Genomic DNA, 22,032 nt, shown 5'->3' with positions numbered 1-22,032 from the left:
ACATTGTAAAAAAATAAAAGTCATGGATAACCCCCTATAAAGAGGCAAATGAGTTTGTATGTTTGGAAGCATTTTGAGCAGCATTATTTTTTGAATTAGTCTATTTGTAATAATTCTCTGGGTGTACTAGTTGGTTAGGTTAAAAACTTCAAGACTCAAGAACCCCCAATTGTTCAACAAGTTGACTGCATCTTCAAATGTAGTAGGGCTATGCTGCACCAAGTTTCTGTAATGTTGCCAAGTTGTATTCAACTATTTCATTAGCTGCTAGAGACATTTTAACTAGCATGATTATATGGCAATCATCACTTTTCCAACTGGCCCCTTATGTGAGCAATGAAAGTTCTGCATACTTGCTCATCTTGTTAAGCTCATCTGTTTACGTTCACAAGATTCAATTCCTTAATAAAAGTTGCTGTTTAATGAAGGATCAAAACAAGGGTATTTTTTGTTTTAAAGGGAACCTGTCAGGTCCAATTCAGCAGCATTCAACTATGTGTGTCTGGAAGTTCAGAAGATGGCATCTGATCATGTGCAGTGCGTCCTTGAGTCAAGATGTGCAGTAACCGGCTTCAGAGGCATGCACTGCGCATGTCCGGAAGTTTAGAAGATGACTTCCGGTCATGCACATTGCTCGTCTCTAAAGCCAGGAAGCGTGCACCTGGTTCCAGAGACGCTGCCGGAATGAGCAGCGAACATGCGCAGATTTGCTTGAGCTGGCAATGTGGCCAGCTCATGTAAATTATGTTATCACACTCACAAGGGCGTGATAACACAGAAAGAAGGCTGACTAGTCTGGGAAACTAATGCCCCATTGACTAATCAAAGCCCTCATTAGCGTAGGAAAAATGGAGGTTATAAATGCTTTTTTAAAGCATTTATTAACTGAATTATGTTATACAGGGCTGGTTAGGGAGGGAGTTTAATCCCACATAGCTGAATGATGCTTGATTGGAGGGCATGGGGGACCTGACAAGTTTTCTTTAAGGCAAATAATGATTCAGATTACTTCAGACTCTGTGTCGGTACTGTAGCTAAATTGTAGTCATTGATCACAGATCTACTGTGATTAAGAAACAAAGTTGCAAAGCGGAAAAATCCAATGAAAATAATTAGCAGGTACTGTAAATAACCCCTGTAAGAACCGATTTAGATATCATTTTTTAAGGTATGACTGAACAGTGGCTTTGATGATAGAACCTTCTTGGTTCTACTAATCCCCAATCTAAGCCTTCTTGATATCATATCCTGTACTGTGCATGTTATGTGCCAACCTGTCCGTAGTTGAGATCACAGAGCTGAGGTCTGAAAAGGTCACTGCTTCCAGAACATCAGTCAAACCAGCTGACACCACCACTCCATTGATCATGACAGAAAATGGACTGGATGCACTGACTTGCAAGAGATAAAAATGGAGTCGAAGACTATATGAATATTAAACAGCAATAAGGCAAATGCAAAGCAAAGACAATTAAACAACCTAATTGTTCTTATAGTGTCCAATTAAATACAATTATGGACAACCAAAATCATTATTTCCTCTAACTGGAAAAGCTGCAGGTTAGACAAATGATACTCGTGAAGAAAGCTTTGAACGATACCTCCAGGAAGGCCCACTGACTATGAACCAGTCAGCCTTGAAATTAACATTTTAAGGGAAAAAGCCTTTCCTTCCTTTCAGTACAACAGAAGCATCTTACATCTTTTGGAAGGAAGTAAGAAAACAAATGACAAAACAGGTGACACCATTGGAAAGAGAATGGGAGCTTGGGTTCAATTAGTTATATGTAGACAGGAAAACCTAAGACTAAAGAATAAAAAAAAACTTTTTTCTTAGCAAGAAAAATAAACGAATTTCAATACAAATTGTAAATCAGACAGCTGACAATTGAGAAAATGGGTTCAATCTGTGTAATAATGCTGTATAATTGAAGAAAAACTGTCCACATGTGTAAAAAAAAGTAAATATAAATGTCATCATTTTAAAAGCTATGATCTTAAAAGGAACCTTTCAGAAGGATGTCTTGCCCAAAACTATTCAGATGTGCACTTTGCTCTTTAAAAGACAAGTCCAGCAATAGCTTTACATGACCAGCCTGACTATTACTGAAAAAATAGTGATTGAATTGATATCTAGATGAAGCTGTAGATCTGAAGCCTCTGTCACTCCAGCTCTATTCCACTCCTAGCACCTCCTCTTCCCATTTGACTGATGGCTCCTTTGCCTGAAGTCTCATATTATAGAAGCTACCAGACAAGCTGGAGGAGGACCTGTGACATCATTGTCAACAACTGTTAGGCGTCAGGTTTCTGCGTCTGCTCTGCAGGAATCTAGAGCCTCACATTCTGCGGTCTCCTGCTGTCTTTCAACTACAGAGGAGATTGCTTTGCAGCAGACCGCTCCAGAGACTAAGTCCCTCTGTGCTCCTACTGGGCATGCTCACGAGACGATTTCCCATTGGGGATTGGGAGTCATGTTCCCAGGTCCTGTTCCAGATCTCATTGGTCCATCTCGGAGATCTGGAAGGTCCCGCACGGCTATAAAAAGCGCGCATGGCCGTTCCGCCATGCGCTAGTATAGACTATACTGCTATGTGTGAATGGTGACGGATGTATGACTCTGGTGACTGACTCATTTGAAACCCCTTCCCTCTGATATTACGCATGGTGATAGGGAATTAGTTTAGCAGTCAGCGCCAGTCAGTGGCAAGCCTTAAGCCACTGTGCTCACCGCACCGCTATGCTAGCATCTGATAATCGCGCTTGCCGCCAAGCCTTTTCGTCGAGCGGCAGTATCCTACGCCGCGCTGCAGTGGCAGCCCCCTTGGTGCCCGCAGTAGCGATGCGGCACACACAGTAGGTCTAGAAGGATGCAGCTCCTCTGTCTTAGGGCCCGCTCCTGTGACCAGATACCGTGTGGGCATATTAACTGAACTCTGTGACACTAACAGGTTCAGTGTTCTTTGTGTTTTTGTGTTGCGGCATCTCTGTGTGAACAGAGCCTGCTCTGCGCACTACGGGTGAAGTTGAACCCATGCACATCATACCGCCATATTGCTCCTGCCATCACTCAGCAGCGGTTGTAACACCTACTGCACGGGGGACCCCGAGTGGCGAACGCACTTTATTATCATTTTTATTTAGTGTGTTCTGCCGCTCCTAACAACATGTGATTGCTGCAGCCAATCAGTGGCCTCAGCAGTCTTAATATATCTTCCTTGGAATCACTGCTAAAGACCAGGGATTTGGCTGCGGACGTCATGTGTTATAGATGAGATGTCGCTGTTGCAGTACTATAAATAAACACCAATGAGAAGAAAAAAACAGGTGGTGCAGAGGAAAGGCCAAAGAAATAGAGAACCCGACTGATAATAAGAGCTTACACTCTACAGAAGAGAGACCTCCCAGTGACTCTAGAGATGGAAAACCACTCTGCAGTACAAAATGTGCTCCCCTGGGAACTGATGATCTGTGGTGGTCCAGGTACTGTCCACTAAAGTACAAGGTATGATAATCTGCTAGATGTCATAACTGCAGACACTATGGAGAAGCTTGCATAGACACGCGAGAAGACATTAGCCTGCTTTCTGATGCTCCAGCAGTGGGAAATTGTGTCAGGCAAATTTTTTTGCTGACATGCAAATTGAATCTCAAACTAGTCAAATTCGTGTGAACCCGTGAAATTCGACTTAAATTCATGCTATACACATCAATCCACCCATATCTACTTAGCTAGCATAGTAGGGTTTCAATATATTAAGTAATAGCGGCTAATAGTTGCATCAAAATGGAACTAAACCATTTTTCCATTTTAAAATCCATTACAAATTTTGCATAAAATTCAACTTTGTATTGTGAGAATTATAAAAGGCATAAACTGCACAAATGATTATTCTGCTTAAATGGCATGCAGGTAGGCCAGCATATAGCATCATTAATAACAATTAACCAGCTATGTGAGTGAGGTGCTCTGCATGCTTGCCAATTAGCTCTTTAACCAAATTGAAAGTCATAGACAGGCTGCAAGACACAGAGGCTGGTAATTAATTAACATTACATGTGATTAATAATGAGCCTCATTTAATAGTTAAAATATGCTTGCCCGAGCCGTGTGACAGCATAAAACGTCTTTTGAGAGCATCTATATTTATCCTGATTGTGTTTCGGGTTTTTACATCTTCAGTGCACGGCTGACAAATGGGCAATTAATTATCTAATGTTGTCTGACAAAAGCAGCGTGATAAAGATGTATGTTTTAAATTTCTGGATGGAGTCTGCCAGGGAAGAGCCCCAAGGGGACCTCAGTGTCCTAAACCTGGGCTCACAGCCACAAGGAGAAGCAAGACAAAGCCTCTATCTCCCGCTACAGCCTTCGGAGATAAAATATGTCTTGGCATTAAGGGACGTTTAAAAATGCCGCTGCAATATCTGATTAGGAGCAGAAGCAAGACTCTACTAAATTGGGGTTAAGGTATAATCAATATCATATATGGAGTGTCTGGCTGTTCTGCATAAACACAAGCACTTCATATCATTAAGAAGTCTATAATGTGCAGAAAGCATATGCCTTGACACCAAAGCCCTCTATTCTTTTTATTCAGAAGTTTATCTTCCAACCTGTTTGACAGCTGCTCCTAAGTGGATTCCCAGTGCCAAATTATTTTTATGATTGTCTGATGCTTTATTCTCCCCTTTCAGTTAATGAGATAAGATCCCACAACAGTTATAATTCAGAGCTGTCAGACCTAAAAGTGCGCTAGTGACTAGATATGGTGACCGTGTTCAGCAGTTCTTTCTCGTGTCACACATTTTTCTATTAGACATTCTGCTAATTCTGTAAATTGAAGCTATCCATTGTATATTGTTACATTGGTGCTTGGAAGTCTGAGAAACCTTCAGAATTTTCCATATTTCTAGATAAATTTGACCTAAAACTACCTCAGATTTTCATACGTCATTGTTTTAATGCATTTTTTTTTAAATATGAGCGAATAAGTTCTAAACAAATCAAATTAGTTTCAAATTTTCAAAAATGTGCAGATTCCAGAAAATCTGAATTTTGAAGGAATTGATTCATCCAGCAAAATGGCGGGTTGTTGAAGCCCAGTTGGAGATGGAAATGCAAGCGAAGTAGCGAAGAGTGAAGAGAAGCCTTGAACTTAGTGAGAACTGCGATCAGAGGACCAGCAGATAGCTATGGCAGCAGAGATAGGTGCCGGGCAAGTTGTGTATGAAATTTTACCGTTTTTAATACTCTTCCAGCCAATCCTATAATTATATTTATGGTTGGGAGAACTCAGAGCATAATAAACATCTTTCTGAATAACAATCAGAGCACATTCAAATTGCAATTAATAAATTCAAAGTAAAATATATTTTCCTCATAAATTCAGCAAATTTGCTCATTTCTACTTACTTTTTTTTCCATGACTCATTATTAATATACCTTTAAGGCTGGGTTTACATCGCGTTAGTGGAATCCGTTTAACGCATCCGTTACTAAGCGGCACTAACGCTATGTAATGGATGCGTTAACGCACCCCTTGCCAGCCATTAAAGTAACGCATCCTAACGTATGTCAAATTCGGCATGCGTTAGCGATGATGCGTTACTTTGTGACGCACCTTTGAACGCGGTCTACCGCGTTTTTGGGTGCGTTAGACCTGTATTGCTAACGCATGGTAACGCAATGCTACCATGTGTTAGCGCATGCGTTAGCGCAATCACTCAAGAAAAAACACAAAGGACATCAGCGTTAGCACATACGTTTAACGCATACGTTAAACGGATGCCACTAACGCGACGTGAACCTAGCCTGACTTATGTTGGATTAGAGAAGCACTCTGCCACCCTAAATTGTTAAACTGAACAGGTACTAATACTTTAAGTCTGTTACTGCTCAGAATAACTCCTTTCCATATTGCCACTAAGGGCACGTAGACATGTACCTGAACAGAGAGCTGCAGTGTAAGGCTCTGTTAACATGTCCAGTTGTAATCAATTTGTAATGTATACAGTATTAAAAAGGAACTGTATGCGTTACAAAAATGGATGTAAAATGAAAACCGCTGGATTCATCTTTTTTTTTTGATCATCCCCTTTACAGCCCAAGGATGTTTGCACGTTAATAACAAGCCAATTTTACAATTATGACCACTGTCACTACATGAGGTAATAACTCTGGAACACTTCAAGGGATCCCACTGATTCTGAGATTATTATTATGTCATGAAAAAACAATCTTTATTTTTATATAGCGCTAACATATTGCGCAGCGCTTTACAGTTTGCACACATTATCATCACTGTCCCTGATGGGGCTCACAATCTAAATTCCCTATCAGTATGTCTTTGGAATGTGGGAGGAAACTGGAGTACCTGGAGGAAACCCACGCAAACATGGGGAGAACATACAAACTCCTTGCAGATGTTGTCCTTGGTGGGATTCGAACCCAGGACTTCAGCGCTGCAAATGCTATCCACTGAGCCACCGTGCTGCCGACATATTGTACTTGATGGCAATGTTAAAATTTCTTCGATATGAATTGCGTTTATTTGTGAAAAATATGGACATTTTTAAACTTAACTTTTTTTGTCCTTAAATCAGTTATATCATGCAAAATAGTTAGTTAAAATTTAAAGTAAAATTTTGTTAACTATGTCAACTTTACATTTGCATAATTTTGAAAGATAGTTTTTTTTCCTATTTTTCCAACAAAATTTACGAAACCATTTTTTTTAGGGACCGCATCATTTTTTAAAAGACTTTGAGGGGCCTATATGACAGAAAACACCCAAAAGTGACACCATTCATTCTCAAAACAGAACCCCTCAATGTGCTCAAGAAATTTATTAACCCTTCACGTGCTTCACAGGAATTTTTGGAATGTGGAAGGAAAAAATTAACATTTAACTTTTTGTCACAAAAATTTTACTTTAGACACTTTTTTTATCTTTACAAGGGTAACAGAAAAAATGGATCCAAAAATTTGTTGTGCAATTTCTCCTGAACATACCCCATATGTGGAGAAAAAACACTGTTTAAGCACAGGGTAGGGCTCTGAAAGGAAGGAGCGCCATTTGACTTTTTGAATGTAAAATTTGCTGGAATAATTAGCGAATGCCATGTCGCATTTGGAAAGCACCTGATGTGCCTAAACAGTGGAAACCGCACATAAGTGACACCATTTTGAAAACTATCTAGATGTGTGGTGAGCATCTTGAACATCCAAGGGCTTCACAGAATCTTATAACGTTGAGCCGTGAAAATAAAAAAAAAATCATATTTTCACCACAAAAATGTTTTTTAACTCCAAACTTTGCATTTTCACAAAGATAAGAGGAGAAATTGCACAATGCAATTTGTTGTGCAATTTCTTCTGAGTACACTGATTACCTCATGTGGCAGAAATTATTGTTTAGGCGCACAGCAGGTCTTGGAAGGGAAGGAGCGCCATTTGACTTTTTGAAAGCAGAATTTGCTGGAATAACTAGCGGACAACATGTCGCGTTAGGAGAACCCGTGATGTGCCTAAACAATGGAAGCCCCCCACAAGTGACACCATTTTGGAAACTAGACCCATCAGGCAACATCTAGATGTGTAGCGAGCACCTTGAACCCCCAGGTGCTTCACAGAAGTTTATAGCATTGAGCCCTGAAAATAAAAAAATCACAACCTGCTGGAGACTGACTGGAGCGGGGTTGATAAAAGATGAAGACGGCAGGTGGTAAATATACAACTAGGTGCAGGAAAATTAGATTACTTGTACCACTCCAGCGCTACAACAAAAAAACACTGGAGTGGTACTTTCAAAGGCCATGCGCCACAGCCAGAAATGTACACTAGTCAATTGCTGGGGTACTTTTCTGTCATAATTTGCTTCTTTTGTGGTGTAAATTAATATGAATTTGTTGGGTGCTTTACCATATTCTGCCACAAGCAAGCTCTGCAAGTTTGTGAAGCTGCCCAAGGCTAGCATTAAAACTTGTGCTATTTCAAGCAGTTTTATTCTTGAATTTCAACAAAAACTGCATGAATCAGGGCCCAAATGATTTTATGTTTTGTGCAGAGTCCGGGTATAGGTTGTGCACCTGGGGTCTTAGTTAATTCCTCTAAAATGACCAATGTGGATGCATATTTTAAAATGTCTAAATTGTTTTTGATAAAAGGAAACAGCCATGGACGACCACATAATAAAGCAAACCAAACCACATCCCAGAGTGAAACTATGAAGAATTGTAATAAATGTCCATTTGTTCTTTCTCCAACATAATATAAATTATAGGATTCAAATTTAACCATGAGGATTTTCTGCTCTCTAAAAATTATGTGCCCTCAATTTGGTTTGTTTATTGTCCAATTTCAGTCATATTCCTGAAATATATAACAAATGGTGTCATGAGCAACACATAAAACAGTGCTGTGAAAAACAAAATGTTTTAGAATGAATGTCCTGGGGAAAGCAAATTTTACCAATTGTGGTTAAAAGCCCTCCTGACTATATTCCGCTCTATGTCTACATTACGGCATGTTTTTCCTTTCATGTTGTCAGCAGCTCTGATTGAGACCTCCCAATGAAGCTACATATTTGTACTTTCACCAAAGCATTGAATCACCGTTCTTTCAAAATCTTGGCAGTAAATGAAATAGTTCAGGGCATTTTAAAAAAGTACATTTCATAAAGTGACATCATGCTTTAGGCAAAGAAGGATATTCTCTAAACCATCTCCATTAAGATTAATATCCATTCTAAACAAAATGTATTAACAATGCTATTGGACGATATTGTATATTACTATACTGTGGGTAGAGTTAGACAAGCCCACTTCACTATATTCTAGACTTATATAGGCAGTAGATAATAAATTTGATTAAAAAAAATACTGCAGTTCCAGAGTAGAACGGGCCTAACAAAGCAAAACAAAATTTCCTAGTGGGACAGTTGTTAATATAAACCTATAACACAATGGGACTCCAAAATTAAAGAGGACAACCAATTTGATTCCAACTTTGGAGCTAATCTTATGTCAACAGGGCCTATTTCCTATGGGTTGATCACAAATAACATATAAGAACCTAATGATTATATTTCCTGTGTAAGCAATAAGACAAGCAAAGTTTAAGATAAAATTAAAAGAGACATGTTCTGCACAGAAGGAGGGAGGGGCTTCAGAATCATTTCTACTGGTGGACACAAAAAATCAGAGGTAAAAACACATCAGACCTACAAAAAAAGATTCTCATGAATATCCAAAGTATACAACATTCTAAAAATATGCATGTTTATATACTATACACTACATAGTGCACTATGCTATTGATTTTATGCAAGCCATTGTTTAGGCTGTTCTCTAAAGTGTTTGCATGAAAATTGTAAATTATATCTATCCAAGGGATGTGAAATAAATTCTTAATGGCTGGGGGTCTGATTAATAGGACTACAACCGGGCCCAAAAATGGGTTTTTAAAGAGACCCCTCAGAATGAAGAAGAAGGTGCACATATGCTGTTAAGATAGATTAATTCTCAATAGAATCGCTAAAGATAGGATGGGGGACAAATTCTCACTGCTTGGGGGTCTGATCAATGAGACCACAACTGGCCCAAAAGAAGGTGTTTAAAAATACCCCTCTGAATGAAGAAGAGGTTGTGCATATGCAAAATAGCTGAATGATTAATGCTGTGGTTGGTCCCTTGAAAAACAGGAAGTTGTCCCCTTGACTTTATAAAGGTGATAACTTCCAATATTGTTACAGACCCTTTAAGTGGGATTGAAGACCAGATAGCTTATTTGTTCGGGACTCGAAATAAGGCATATTCGCTTATTAATGTAGATGTTAAAGTCAGATCTGACTTTTGAAAAAAATTCAATAGATTAGACCAATGAGAGAAGTATATAATTTATATATATAGACCCCGATTCCAGTTATGTATCTATGTATCACTTACTGAGCTGTTTTCTGTAGTTTTGATAATGTCACAGTTTTATCTGTAGCAGATCTACCAGTCCTATGAAAGCTCTGCATAACACCCGCCCGCCCCGCTCATTGGTGTTTTTCTGTGTAAACATCAGTAGTAGAGGCTCATGAATATGGAGGACCATATGGCTGCAGGTTTACTAGACCTCTAGTGATAATCTTCTGCTCATTAAACTGAAGCAATCAGCCGAGTAAGTGACACATTGCTGGAATCCGTGTCTCTGTCTCTATATCATGCTGCTTTCAGGTTAGGTGACAAAGACCTGGTTGCAGATTCCATTTAAGCAGGGATAAAATCTATTATTTCTATTTGATTATGGAATAATTTACCAGTGCCATTTGTTTGCTAACCGCAGAAAATTGAGTGGTCGTATAAGCGCATAAGTTGTTTCTTTCATGCTCTCAAAATTTGTTGACACTTTAGGCCTTGATTCATCATTTGCAATTTTTTAAAATCACTCTTCTTCTTTTGTCTTGTGGCATTCTTATGACATTCACTGATTTTTTTTGTGTCAAATTCATCAAAATCACACACACAATTCATGAATTTAACTGTTTTAACTGTTTTTGTAATTTTTTAGTGCATAATCCTTTAAAATGTTGCATGCTGGTCTTCAACAGTGACAAAATAAAAAAATCTATCAAGAACCTCACTCCAGGGAAAGATTGGAGTGAGTTGCGCCAAACAAATGCAACATTTGGAAAAGAAGGTGCATTTCATGAATATGAATTACCATATATACTCGAGTATAAGCCAACCCGAGTATAAGCCAAGGCCTCTAATTTTGCCATAAAAAACTGAGAAAACATATTGACTCGAGTATAAGCCTAGGGTGGGAAATGCCGCAGCTCCTGGTAAATTTCAAAAAAAAAAATACATACCTATAAAAGTTAAATTAATTGAGACATCAGTAGGTTAAATGTTTTTGAATATCCATATTGAATCAGGAGCTCCATACAGTTCATGTTGGGCCCCATAAGGTGCTCCATGCAAAATTCACTCCATAAAGTTCATGATGAGCCCTATAAGATGCTCCATACAAAAAATATGTCCCATATAATGCTGCACATAGGTTAATAATGGCCCCATAAGATGCTCCATATTAAAATATGCCCCATAAAAGGTTAATGATGGCCCCATAAGATGCTCCATAGAATAATATGCCCCATATGCTGCTCCATAAAGGTTGATGGCCCCATTAGATGCTCAATAGATATATATGCCCCACATGCTGCTCCAAGAAGGTTGATGGTCCCATAAGATGCCCCATATAATGCTGCATAAAGGTTGATGGCCCCATAAGATGCTTTATAGAATATGCCCCATATGCTGCTCCATATGTCTTGATGACCCCATAGGATGCTCCATAGATATATATGCCCCATAAGCTCCTGCAGCAATTAAAAAAATGACATACTCACTTCTGGTCACTGGGGGCCAGGTGCCGATGTCCTGAGCAGGCGGAGACACCGGCACGCTATGGGGGCCAGGTGCCAGTGTCACCATTGGCTCAGGGCCCTGGCACCTGCGATATTCACCTGTCCCCATTCTACCGTCGCTTGCCGCTCTGTCTTCCGGGTCTCTGCAGTGACTGTTCAGGCAGTGGGTGTGCACTAACCACGTCATTGCGCCCTCTGACTTGAACGTCACATGCAGAGGACGCAGAAGACAGAGTGGCGCATGGAGGTGGAACGGGGACAGGTGAATATCGCATGGCTCCCCCATCCTTCCAGTCATACTCACCCCCTCCTGGCACGATCTCTGCATTTCTTGATTCTCCGATGGTCTCCGGCGCCTGCAGCTCCTTCCAGTGTTCAGCGGTCACATGATACCGCTCATTAAAGTAATGAAAATGCGCTCCACGCCTATGGGAGTGGAGTTGCGTGCATATTCGTTACTTTAATGAGCGGTACCACGTGACCGCTGAACACAGGAAGAGTTGCCAGAGCCGGAGACCATCTGAGAAGCAGGGAAGTACACAGACCGTGCCAGGAGGAGGTGAGTATGATCTGACAGATGCCGGCTCCTGCTCTCCCCCTCCCCCACCTGCCCCTGGGACAATGACTCGAGTATAAGCCGAGAGGAGCACTTTCAGCCTAAAAAAAAAGGGCTGAAAATCTTGGCTTATACTCGAGTATATACGGTACATCTGGACTAACAAAGGCATCAAGGACAAATAATAAACAGCTTAAAAGAATGACACCTTAAAAAAATAACACAAACTTATGGAGAATAAAGCACAAATGATAAATCCACTAATAAAAAGCAAATTCTTCCAGAAAACTGGAGAAGCAGCACAAATTAATTGGGCCCTTTCTATCAATATTTTAGATTTTGTGGTAGTCTGATAACTCAAAGACCAAACCTATGTGTCTGCATTGTTTCTTATTAAATGATGCACAAACTGGGTAAATGGTATTGCTGTAAAGCGTACAGTGCATTGTATAAATGTTTAAATTAATTTTATTTATAATTTTGCAGGGGTTTCCTGCCTGGCATTAACGGCCCATACCTTTTTATAAACATAAAAAGAAACAAAATATAACATAATAGAGCTTAAACATGAAGGCAAAATGTCTATTTTTTTATATATTTCTTGTTAGTAGCTTAGACGCTTTATACACGAGTGGAAACTTGATTTCATTTTGAATTCTCTTTTATTTCCTTTTGAAACTTTTATATTTATTTCCTGCAAAACAAAGCAAATGGAAGATCTCATAGCCCTACGCATTGTGCAAAATATATTACTGCAAAATTTCTCGAAGAATCAATTCTATACACCTTTGACCTTTACCTTAAGTGTTCAAATATCACAGGTAATAATGACTACCAATGAACGCTCTATACTGTGCTTGGCTGCACTTTCTATATGAAAGCCAGCAGTAAAACAAATGAAAGCCTGGTTTGTTGAACTAGTTGAGGTTCGGGGCAATTGATTTCTGGTCCATTCTCCTTAAAAATGAAATCTAAAAAGTTGACAGAAGGACATTAATTTCATCATACACTTCTTGTCTCATCTATAACTAATCCAGTGTCCAGGACGGCTTGTCACTCTTTGCTTGGTCTTTATTCATTTGCTTTTCCTTTTTTCCTTCTGCAAAGATCATTGAGAGGATACAGTTATTTTGTATCTTTGCAGTTATTCTGAGAGTGACACAACTGTGATTGTTCATTCAGTAACGTCCATTTAAATATGATAAAGAGCTAGTTTGTCCAGCTGATACTCTCTGCATAAAATAATAATCCATCATTTCTACTTAACATGTTTAAGGGACCATGACTGAAATCATTTTCATGTGGGACTCTACCAATTGCCCCAAAGAAAGCAAAGACAGTGCAGAGCAACTCACCAAAGAGAATTTTTGTGTTATGACTGGACAACATATGTCAAATATTGTATGATATTATTTCCAATGATCATGACACTGTGAAATGCAAGGCCACATGACAAGTAAATTATGAAAACATTTTAATTTGAGTTCATTTGAATTTTTAATTTGATTTTTAATTTGATTTCTGTCATAATTTGAATGTCCTTTAGCAGAAAACATTTTCCTACGCACAAAATATTTTAACATGGGATTTAATATTTACCACCTAAATAATCATATCAGTGACTTCTGAGAGTTTTTTTTCCAGTGTCCCCAACACACTTACATAGGCAAATGTTCAGCTGATATATAGATGACCAAAATAAAACAATTATGGCATTTTTATTATTATTATTATTATTATTATTATTATTATTATTATTAAAAACATTTAATAAGGTTTAAATAATTTTAAACTTTGAAAACTCGGGCTCGACAATGCCAAATATGATTATTTTTTCTTATTTTGCTTTTCTAATGGAAAATGGAGAATTTATATATGTATATAAATATATATATTTATAGAAATAGAAATACAATGTCACCACATTTCTATTGCAGCATAAATACATTATATATATATATATATATATATACATACATACATACAGTGCCTAGCATAAATGAGGAGTGGCAGTGTCCTTATGTGGTGCTGCATGAGTGCTGCTAGTGTCATGGAGCTACATTTCATTGCTGGAAATCATGAATTCACAGCTTTACATTGAAGGAGAAGATGCTACCATAACTTCGTGCCCTTGGTAGCACGTTTTCAAAATGACAATGACCCAAAACACATCTGTTGCATTTCTCAATGGTCTGAATCCAATCTTAATTAAGGGACACGTTGAGCATCACTCTCCATTCAGCATTCAGGCTCAAAAAGAGGTCGTTCATGAAGAGTGTAAAAATAAAATATTGCAATAAGTCACCAACTTGCCTAGTGTCTAGTGTCCCCTTTATTTTTTTGAGCAGTATATATACACAGTGTGGAAAATAAGCATTTTAAACACTGCTGATTTTGCAAACTTTCTCATCTACAAGGAATGGAGAGGTTTGTAATTTTTATCTTAGGTACAGAAACCTTTGTTAGCAATTACTGAGATCAGATGTTTCCTGTAGTTCTTGACCAAGTTTGCACACACTGCAGCAGGGAGTTTGGCCCACTTCTCCAGATCTTTTGGGTTTCAGGTCTGTTGCTAGGCATCATTGAGTTTCAGCTCCCTCCATTCCAGGGACTCAGATACACCCTGCATTAGACATAAAGGAGGGCCTCATACACATTCTGTTCAAATTGTCATGTAGTGGTTCTCCTAGACTCATAAAGACTATGTACTAAGTGTAAAGCCTGCAAAAAATTACAAGCAGTATTATCCATGCACCCTTGAAGTAATCAACTGTAGTGCCTCATTCAAATATTATGAGCAAATTATAGTTCTGGTACTCCTACACTCTTCAAACTTCTGTACAGTGCAAAGTCTGCCAAAAATTATAAGCAGAGTCATCCATGAAACCTTGAAGGAACCAACTGTAGTACCTCATTCAAATATTGTGAGCAAAGTATAGTTGTGATACTCCAACACTCATAAAAGCTCAGCACGTTGCAAAATCTGCCAAAAATTACAAGTAGGGCCATCCATACAACTTCAAAAGGCACTAACTATAGTACTTCATTCAAATATTGTGAGTAATGTATTGTATAGTTGTGGTACTCCTACACTCAGAAAAGTTCTGCACAGTGCAAAGTCTGCCAACATTACAAGCAGGGTCATCCATACACCCTTGATGGCAACAACTGTATGGCCTCATTAAAATATTAAGAAAGTGTATATCTGTAGTAAACCAATATTGGTTTTTGTTTGAAACTAACAAAATTTCACACAAAGCAGGTTCTACGGTATGTATGACAATAGTCAAATTTTTGACTAAAATGTTTTGTGAGCTGTACCAGGCCAATTGTTTTTTAAAAATTTTAACCCACCATAGTTTTACACAAAGCACATTAAACTGTATGAATGATTCATTGAATCCATAAATATTTTAGGATTATTTTTATAGAGTTTTATAAACTAGCAAAATGTAACAAGAACAGCATTACAGTGAGTGGATGAATCATTGAAACCATAAAAAGGTTTGGAAGTTTTTTTGTGAGTTTAATATACTAGCGAAAAGTAACAAGAACTCTGTTATAGTGTATAGATGAATCATTGAATCCATAAACATTTTTTCAAGGTTCTTTTTTATTTTGACATCAAAATGTAACAGAAAACACATAATACTGTATGGGTCAGTAACTGAATCAATAAAACTAAAACATTTTTCAATTTTTTTTTTAGTTTTATATAACACCAAAATGTAACAGAAAGCATGTAAAACTGTGGATTAGTAACTGAATCCAGGCAAATTTCTCACTGCTTTTTTATTGTGCTATATATATATATACCACCAAAATTTACCCACGAACATGTAAAACTCGATGGATGAGCAATATAAATCCAATACATTTTTGAACAGTTTTTTTGAGGGTTATATACCACCAAAATGTATCCAACAACACGTAATACTGTGTGGATGAGCAATACAATACTGAAAAAATTAACCTTTTTTTGAGAGTTAGATACTACCAAAATGTAGCCGAGAACACGTAATACAAAATCTATGGGCAATATAGTGCTGATACATTTTTGAACAATTTTCTTGAAAGTCATATACCACCAAACAGAACCCAAGAACAGATAATACTGTGTGGATGAGCAATATAATATTGATACATTTTTTGACAATTATTTGGAGGGTTATATCATCGAAAACTAACTGAGAATATGTAAAACTTAATGAATGAGCAATATAATACCGATTCATTTTGAACAATTTTTGTGAGGGGTAGATACCACTAAAATGCACCCAAGAAGATGTTAATACTCAATGGATCAGTAATATAATACCGATAATTTTTTTAAAAATTTTTGGGAGGAATAGATACCACAGAAATATATCCAAGAATTTGCATAACTGTATGATGAGCAATATAATACTGATTAATTTTTTAACAGTTTTGGAGGGTTAGATGAGACCAAAATGTAGCCAAGAACATGTAATACAATATGGATGAGCATTATATTACTGATACATTTTTGAACAATTTTCTTGAAGGTTATTGTGAGGGACGAAGGAGACACTATTTTGGATTTATTAATTCAGGCCCCATAGATTATCCAGAGATCTCCCTTCCACAGCAGGGGTGTGGCTCCCCACCCTTGGGATAAGTACACAATTCCCAAAAGAACAGAACTTTACTATATGCCAGAGAATTAGAGGCCACGTGTTGATGAAGGCAAGGAGGAGCAGAGCTGAGCCCCCCTGCTGTCTTTTGTGCAAGGTGGCCAGCATCAGTTGGATAGCCAACACCTGGTTATCCATCTGGATCTTAAAGTCCCACAAGATTTTTGCGCTTTCATTCTCCACTACTTTCTCTGTGGTCTCCCACCTGGCCTTAGGGGGACTTAGCGCATATGCTGTGCCGATGTTCCTGTATACAATTCCCACTATTTGGTTGTGGTGTTCATTATACGCTGTTCCTGCTTGCATTTTGCATCCTGCCACTGTGTTGGATAGTTTGTGAGGTTTCTTTGCATAGTCTGCACCTTAGGTCTTGTCTTGTGTGGTAGATTCCTGCTTCTATGAATCTGGTACTTAGTGCTTCCTCTTGTGCCGCTATGATTTGTGCCTCTGTGCTGTCTTGGAGTCCAGCTTTCTCAGCCATTGGTAGGATTTCTCCATGTCAGCCACCTCCATTATCTGTCGATGGTACATCCCATGCAGCAGCTGGTCTTGCCATGGTACTTCATGTTCCTGTTCTTCCTTTCAGAACTGTTGTTGTTGCTGCGTTAGGCTTTCTCTCAGCATCTCATCTTTTGGTGCCATTTTTCTGATGTATTCATGGATACTCCTTGTTTCATCCGTGATGGTGGCTTGGATGCTTATCAAGCCTCAACCACCCTCCTTTCTGTTGGTTTATATACATACTTTTGGTATCACCATAATTGTACTGAACTGGAATTCTATTGCCAGGTTAATTTGCCAGCAGAATGAACATTGAAAACACAATACCCAAAAAAAAAGGCAGAATTGCTGATTGTTCACCATGTCACCGCACTTAGAATTTTCTTTCCTTTTTTCAATGAATTATGGTAAAATGAGTGGCGTCATTCAAAACTACAACTTGTCCGCAAAAACAAAACCCTCATACAGCTAGTCTATGTCAAAGGAATAAAAATGTTTTAGCTCTAGGAATGAAAATTAGCAGCTGGGAAAAAGGGTTAAAGTACAAATGATAATAATTTGTATTGATTATAATTATTTTTATTTTTATAGTGTTAACATATTCTGCAACACTACAATTCAGAGGGGACTTGTACAGACAATAAAGACATAACAGAATAACATAAGCCAACAGATGGCAAGAAAAGTAAAGGCCTCGTCACACACAGCGATCTCGCTACCGAGATCGCTGATTTTGTGACACCACAGCGATCTCGCCAGCGAGATCGCTGTGTGTGATGGGGATCAGCAATCGACCCCCCCTGCCGGTTATCGCTGATCGTGCAGCATCGGTGTCATTATCCAGATTTTGCCCCCGGTGGCCATTAGGGTCATTACACTGTGGTTGTTTCAGTTCTAGTTTTGCCCCCCAGTGGCCGTTAGGATCATTACACTCTGGTTATTTTAGTTGCCCCCGGTGGCTGCTAGTGTTATTGCACGTGCTTATGAAGCAGGTGTGATTCCCTGGCTCCTACCTATAAAGGAGTAGCTGGTGGTCTCACTCACTGTTGGTGATATTGCTCATTTCCAACCAAGTCTAGTGAAGGAAGGAACTGCAGAGAGGAGTTCCTGGCAGCTCAGGGGAGCTCTGGTGTAATAGCTTCAGGTGGAAGCTGAATTCAGGTGTCGAGCTTCAGGGGTGAAGCTGAACTTTGGTGTTGTACTCTGTTGCTGGGAGCAAGAGCAACAGAGCAAAGCTAAGTGGTGTTTTTCCCTGTTTGTGACTTTCCTTGTGTGTGTATTAGTGCAGTGGTGGGATTAATTTCTGCACCGTCCAGTTCACTAGAAAGGGATAGGTGCAGGCAAGCTACGGATTTGAGGTATCCAGCTCATCGCCAGGTGCGGAACCTGCCTAGGGATCGTTAGGAGTGTAGGGACACTGACTCAGGGGAGTGCAGCAGGTCTCCACTTCCCCGTTCCCTTTTGCAGGGCCCTCCATTGTAACGGTTTCCCCGATGTTTCCCTTAACTCTGTTTAAATTCGCCCTGCTGGAGGCGGTGTATCCAGGTTCACGGGTGTTATAGAAATTCGCCCTGCTGGAGGCTGTGTATTCAGTCACATGTGACATTACATTATCACCGACCTTAACATTTTTCTCTGGTGAGCCATGGGCCAATTTCAGACCAGTGAGAAGTTGCTGTTGGTCCTCACTGAGATGAGTGAGGAGCTGAATGATGTGTTTAAGCAGCACCTACAGTGGAATTATGGGTCTGAGGCCTACCCTCTGCCTCAACTAGAGGGTCCATTTGCGGCTTTGGCGAAGATGCGCCTTGGAGTCCCTGCTGGGGACTTGCTTATACAGGTGGACGTACCCTGGCAGGTGGGAGGAGTTGGTGTCCCCATGGTGCTGCCTGGTGTTGCCCAAGGTGAAGGGGTAAGTCCCTGTAGTGAGCAGACTAATGATTTAGTCCTTGGCGCTCACGTAGAAATTTCTGTACTATCAGAGAAGCCGTGTCCCCCTGGTCGTGTGGAGGAAGATGACCTGGGAGTGTATATTTCCTCCTCGCCCTCAGAAGGTACTATGTCAGCAGAGGTGATGGTTGGCGAGGTACCTGAGGGCATACCGGTGCTTGGTAACAGTGGAGCAGAAGTCAGTCTGGTGGATGCTCAGTTTGTCCAGATTTATGGTCTGAGGTGTGAGGCACCGGACAAACCCATAAGCGTCCAAGCCATTAACTCTGCCCCACTGAGCCAGGGGGGTTAAACCAAGTCATAGAAAACATTGAGCTGCATAGTGGACATCCTGATGAGTCCCAGTCATACTACGTCTTGGAGGGAAAGCCAGCACCTATCGTTGTGGGCCCCCCTTGGTCTAAAAAACACAACCCGGTCTTAGATGGCGGACTAGGGAAGTAGTCAGCTGGGAGCAGTCGTATGAGGGCTGCTGCCTAGGGGCTACTGTCTCTGCCATCTCTCAACAATCGTCCCCTTCCTCTCCAGTGAGAGCAGTGGAGGTGCTGGACGAGAGGAGGGGCAAGGCTCAACCCTCGCCATTAGCCAACCCTGAGAGGTGCAGACCTCGTAGTAGGAGGGGTTGGAGGGTGGTGTTTCCCTTGTTGAATTGCGGGGATGTGAGTGTGGTGACACAGGGGGATGCCTCTGTTGTTAGTTCCAGAAAGAGTTCACCGTATTGTGACAAACGAATGTGTGGCAATAAACGTTCAGGTCCGGACCTGTGTGTGAACGAGCATGTATGGGTGGCCACTAAAAACATCCAGTGGAAGTGTGTTGCGGGGGTCTGGAATTCTCAGGTGAATTGGCTGTATTTGGTGTCAGCCATCATCGGCCCGGAGACTTACCAGCTGGAGATACCCACAAACTTGCCCATACACCACTCGTTCCCCAGATCAGCGCTTTGGAGATGGGTGGTGCCTCCGGAACATACATTGCCCATACCAGCGGTGCTCGTTTGTCATAAACCTGAAGTTCAGGTGGTTGTTGTGAACTCTGGATCTGGGCGTCCCCACTGTAGGTGTTTTTTTTTGGTGAAGAGCGGTCTTGAGGGTCCAGAGGCCCCTCATTGAGGGAGGGTACTGTCACGATCCAGGTTGGATTATTACAGATTTTGCCCCCGCTGGCCATTAGGGTCATTACACTGTGGTTGTTTCAGTTCTAGTTTTGCCCCTGGTGGCCGTTAGGGTCATTACACTCTGGTTACTTTAGTTTAGTTGCCCCCGGTGGCCGCTAGTGTTGTTGCACGTGCTTATGAAGCAGGTGTGATTCCCTGGCTCCTACCTATAAAGGAGTAGCAGGTGGTCTCACTCACTGTTGGTGATATTGCTCATTTCCAACCAAGTCTGGTGAAGGAAGGAACTACAGAGAGGAGTTCCTGGCAGCTCACGGGAGCTCTGGTGTAATAGCTTCGGGGGGAAGCTGAATTCAGGTGTCGAGCTTCAGGGGTGAAGCTGAACTTTGGTGTTGTACTCTGTTGCTGGGAGCAATAGCAACAAAGCAAAGCTAAGTGGTGTTTTTCCCTGTTTGTGACTTTCCTTGTGTGTGTATTAGTGCAGTGGTGGGATTAGTTTCTGCACCGTCCAGTTCACTAGAAAGGGATAGGTGCATAGTTAAGTGCACATGATTATAATGCAGGTGTGATTGCTCTGGCTCTCCTATAAAAAGAGTAGCAGGTGCTGAAATCAGCGTTGGTGATAGTGTTCATTTCAACCATCCTTGGTGGAGGAAGGAGCTGGAGAGCGTTCCTTGCAGCACTGTCTTAGCCCTGGTGTGGAAGGAGTCATAGGGGATTTCCTTGTAGCTCTGACAGAGCTTGGTGACAGCAATTCAGGAGGAGAGCTGCATTCTGGTGGTGGACTCTGTTGCCAGGAGCAAGTGCGACAGAGTAAAGCTAAGTGGTGTTTCTCCGTTTGTGTTTTTCCTTAGTGTGTATAAGTACAACGGTGGGACCAGTGCCTGCGCCACCCAGCTCCCTAGCAAGGGATAGGTGTAGGGTGTGCTAGGGCGACAGGTTCCTGATCGGCACCCGGTGCGGAACCGGCATAGGGAACATTAGAAGCGTTAGGGACACTGACTCAGGGGAGTGCAGGAGGTCTCCACATCCCCTTCCCCTATCGCAGCGCCCACCATTGTAACTTTTTCCCCTTTCCTCGTGTCTTGTTGTTTTAGTTACCGGCCTGCGTGCCGTATCACACGGGACAGTATCACGTGCCGCATCTTGTTGTTTTAGTTACCGATCTGCGGGTCGCATCACACAGGACGGGTCATCGTGACAGGGATTTGAGGTATCCAGCTCGTCGCTAGGTGCGGAACCTGCCTAGGTATCATCAGGAGTGTAGGGACACTGACTCAGGGGAGTGCAGGAGGTCTCCACGTCCCCGTTCCCTACTGCAGGGCCCTCCATTGTAATGGTTTCCCCGGTGTTTCCCTTAACTCTGTTTAAATTCACCCTGCTGGAGGCGATGTAGCCAGGTTCACGGGTGTTATAGAAATTCGCCCTGCTGGAGATGGTGTATCCAGTCACACATGACATTACAATCGGCCTGGGCCATTTTTCGATCGCTGGTCTCCCGCTGGCCAGCTGGACGCTGGTTTCTAATGTAAACATCGGGTATCCAGGAGCCACGGCTCTTGGACACCCGCTGTTTACCTTGGAGACTGGCGTACATGCTGGTTTCCAAGGTAAACAGCGGGTATCCAGGTGTCGCGTGGCTCTTAGATACCCAATGTTTACCTTGGAAACCAGCGTGTACGTCGGTTTCCAAGGTAAACAGTGGGTATCCAAGAGCCATGGCTCCTGGATACCCGATGTTTACATTAGAAACCAGCGTCCAGCATCGCTGGTCCTGATCACTGGAGGGGCTGTCTTGTGACAGCTCACCAGCGATCAGCCTAACGATGTCCCAGCGAT

This window comes from Dendrobates tinctorius, unplaced genomic scaffold, assembly GCF_039654945.1.
Source record: "Dendrobates tinctorius isolate UK_male_01 unplaced genomic scaffold, ASM3965494v1 ptg000060l, whole genome shotgun sequence".
Taxonomy (NCBI): domain Eukaryota; kingdom Metazoa; phylum Chordata; class Amphibia; order Anura; family Dendrobatidae; genus Dendrobates; species Dendrobates tinctorius.
The sequence above is the reverse complement of the archived record's forward strand: the minus strand, read 5'-3'. Positions refer to the sequence as shown.